Source organism: Primulina tabacum, chromosome 3 (assembly GCF_025594145.1).
Source record: "Primulina tabacum isolate GXHZ01 chromosome 3, ASM2559414v2, whole genome shotgun sequence".
Classification (NCBI taxonomy): Eukaryota; Viridiplantae; Streptophyta; class Magnoliopsida; order Lamiales; family Gesneriaceae; genus Primulina; species Primulina tabacum.
This window is the reverse complement of record NC_134552.1, coordinates 45,170,015-45,174,052: the sequence shown is the minus strand read 5'-3', so window position 1 is coordinate 45,174,052 and position 4,038 is coordinate 45,170,015. Positions and strand designations below refer to the sequence as shown.

Here is a 4,038-nt window from a genome sequence, read left to right as displayed (position 1 = left end):
TGCAAAAACATTTTCAAAAAATTATATAATAAAAAATGTCGTTAAAAAATACAGAAAATAAAAAGGATCAGGGACCACGCATGTTGTCGTTTTCTTTTTGTTCTTTTTTTATATAGGAATATAATTATTCTTTACATTAAATAAGGGTCCAACGAAGATGGCCCACCGTTTGTCATGTTTTTCTTGTTTTTCTAAAAAAACTGCCTAGCACGAACGGACCTATCCACTTTTTTAAATTAATTTTTTTTTTAATTTTTGAAAAACAAATCTTGGATTCAAAATTAAAACACATATATATGTATATATATAGTAGCTTTAATGTAAATAATAGCAAAAAAAATATTATTTCAAACACACATTAAATTCACATTTTTGCTTCTTATTAAGCTTATTATAAATTCATTCAGACAATAAATTATCATAATACCTGCATTCTTCAATGCTAGCTAAAATGGAGAACTCGGGAGAGAGAGAGGCTCTGCTCCTAACCCCGAAAGATATCAAACGAGGAAGCTGGAATGCCTTTCCCTTCTTCACAGGTGTTTCTCAGTTTCTAATACGCATTAATCAGTTTAAATAACAGTCATATATATTGCATGATCCATGCATGAATATGTATAATCTCTATATGCAAGTCGTAAAAAATTGGATCAATTTTTTCTGGTTCCCTCTTCAGGTACGGTTGTGGGACTGCAATTGGCAGGGGGGTGGCTGAGCAACCTGATAGTGTACTTGATCGATGAATTTAACATAAACAGAATTGATGCTGCTCAAATCAGCAGTGTAGTCAGCGGCACCGCCACCTTGATTCCCGTTGCCGCCGCAGTTGTTGCTGATTCATTTCTTGGCTGTTTCTCTGTCATTTTGATTTCCTTTATCATCTATCTGCTGGTAAAGTCTTTTTAACCTGTCCACCAGCGGCAACTATATGCAGGTTTCATTGAAAATAGCCTTGATATTCATGTTTTGATTGAATGATTTCAAATCCGTTAATCTATCTTGCTTCATTGCTACTTGCTAGAGTTTACACTCGATCCCATTCATGTTTTTCAAATATTTTTTTATGCTATATTCGTGATAAAAATTGTTCATGCAGGGTCTGATTTTACTACTCCTCACCGCGACACTAGACAATTTACGCCCTACTCGATGCGAAAACGGATCAGATTCTTGTGTCCCGGCATCAAGTTTTCAGTATGCCGTAGTCTACGTCAGTTTGGCTCTAACGACAATGAGGCTAGGTGGCACGTGCTACACCATCACAACAATGGGAGCAAGTCAGTTTTCCAGTCCTAAGGACCGGAATAGATACTTCAATTGGTATTATTTCACTGCTTACGTTTCGTCACTTGTAACCAGCACGGGAATTGTGTATATTGAAGAAAATTTTGGTTGGGCATGGGGTTTCAGTATATGCTTAGCGGCGAACATGGTTGGATTGGCCATTTTCTTGATAGGTAGCCGATATTATTATTTTTTTAATCCGCAAGGAAGTCCTTTCACTGGCTTTGCACGAGTAATTGTTGCGAGTGTTCGAAAGAGGAAGTCCTCCATCTCTTCTCAAATCACAGATTATTATTACGGAGATCATGTTGGAGACAATGCAATGCTGGAGGCACCGACTATGTGTTTAAGGTATATATATATATATATATATTTTATATGCTCAATATACAGTCAATCTAGCAAATATTTGATGTTTTCTTGATCGTTTGTTTTCATACAGATCACTTAACCGTGCTGCACTTAAGACCGAAGGAGGCATACAAGAAAATGGGACCATCTCAAAACAATGGAAATTATGCACCGTGCAACAAGTCGAAGACCTCAAAACTCTGATCCAAATTTTCCCTCTGTGGTCAACCGCCATCCTTCTAGCCACCCCAATCGGAATCCAAATGAGCCTTTCAGTTCTCCAAGCTCTAACCATGGACCGCCACATGGTCGAAAATGTCCGGATTCCGGCAGCCACCATGCTAGTATTCACATTTATCTTCACTGCGCTAAGCCTAGGCCTCTTTGATCACATCATCTGGCCTGTGTTCAAGAAAGTGACCTGGATAGACCGGGACCTGACACCGTTGCAACGCATTGGAATCGGTCATGTGTTCAATGTGGCGAGCATGGCCGTCTCTGCTGTAGTCGAGTCAAAAAGGCGCGCATAGCATGGTATCAAGAGCCCGAAAGTGGCGCTAATGTTGGTTCGATGTCGGTCTTTTGGTTGGTACCACAACTCGCTCTAGTGGGCATAGCCGAAGCATTTCATTATCCGGGACAAATTTCTTTGTACTATCAAGAGTTTCCCAATTGCCTGAAAAGCATGGCGACAGCCATGATTTCATTGATAATTGGGATGGCTTTTTATTTGAGTGGCGCTGTGATTGAGATTGTAAGAAGTGTGACAGATTGGCTGCCAAATGATATAAATAATGGGAGGCTAGAAAATATGTATTGGGTGCTAGTGGTGCTTGGGGTGTTCAATTTTGGGTATTATGTTTTGTGTTCTTGGATGTACAAATACAAAAAATAAAGTTCATGATCAGATGGAGGAAGTGTTAAAATAGGTGTATAGCAAGTCAACTTGTGGCTTAGATTTTATTGACTTTTGTGTAAAACAATATTTATTTGAATAATATTTTACGATTTTATATAATTATGACATTTACTTTATTTGTACACTTATGCAAGAGATCTCTAGTGCGAACAAAAAAAAATCAGTCAACAATCGTGGACTTAATTTGACGATCAAAAGAGGGAGATTTGTTCGAAGGGATATACAAGAAAGACTATCTTTTGAATGTTGGAAGAATTAATTATATTATCAATCAAGAAAAAAATTTGAATGTTAGAATATTTCTATTTTCTTAAGTTTTGGTGATTGAAAAAATAACAGCATGGAGTACATTCAGGTACATCTGGACTCTAGTGAAAGAGTTTGTCTTCATCCATAATTGAAAGATTCTGATCAATGCTTCGAACTGGCAGCTGAATTGATCTTCAGCTGGTCTAGTGAAATCAGTTGACTCGTCAGTTGAACTGATTTCACTCTTGTTCAGTTGAACTGATCAGCTAGGTTTCTTCACCAGTTGAACACTCTTTCGGCTGGCCAGGCTTCTGAGATTCTCCTGCTGAACCACCTATCAACTGGACAATTAGTTGGACTGCTTAAATTGACGTAACAGTTAGACTGATTCAGTTTGTGCGATCAGTTAGGTCTTCAGCTTGCGATGTAAAGAGCTCGTGAGTGATCCTAGATGCTACACACTAAGGTGGATTATTAGTAACATAATTAACAAGTTTTATTGACATCAAAATCAAGATTGTGAACTTGAAAAGTTCCAACAATCTTCTCCTTTTTGATGATTACAAAAACTTGAGCAGTTAAGCGCAATATATTCAGTTCAAGGGTTAATACATTCAATCATCGTTAAAAGCTCTCCCTTTATAACTGAATTTAAAGAAGTTTTGAAAACAAAGAAAACTCTCCCTCCAAAACTGAATTTAAAACCTTTTAAGAGAAATAATCAGAATTAAGATAATACTTTTCAGTTGATGAAAAGGAAAGAATTTTTCTCAACAACTGAATTTTAAAACTGATTGACAATAATTTCAGTTTGAGAGAAAAACGAAAAACTCCCCATCAAAAATTGAATAAAAACCCGTATTTGAAAGATATTTATATAATCATTCATTCAGAGATTATAATCATTCAAGCAATGTAGACAAGAGATCTAAAAATATCCATTCAGTCACAACGAAACATAGATGAACAAATATGATTTTTATTTAAATAAATTTCCTTGTATTTACATTTGAGTAAATACATCAGTTGAACAAGAAAAATTACTAAAACAGTAGCATGTTTTAAACAACATCATATATTAGTTGGTTTATGCGACAGAATTGGATATACCATCAACTGGTTGCTTGACTGCTTGAAATGCTGCATCGGTTGTGAGTTCAATTTGTTAGAGAAATAAGTTAAACTGCTTGAACTTGACTTCTTCGCAGACTAACTGGTCGAGCAGACTCTGACTA

At 36.4% G+C, this 4,038-nt stretch overlaps 1 pseudogene; it reads left to right on the top strand.

Moving 5' to 3' along the window:
* The first annotated feature begins 364 nt into the window (after positions 1–364).
* Positions 365–2,653, top strand: LOC142541105 (protein NRT1/ PTR FAMILY 2.7-like; annotated as a pseudogene).
* The last annotated feature ends 1,385 nt before the right edge of the window (positions 2,654–4,038 follow it).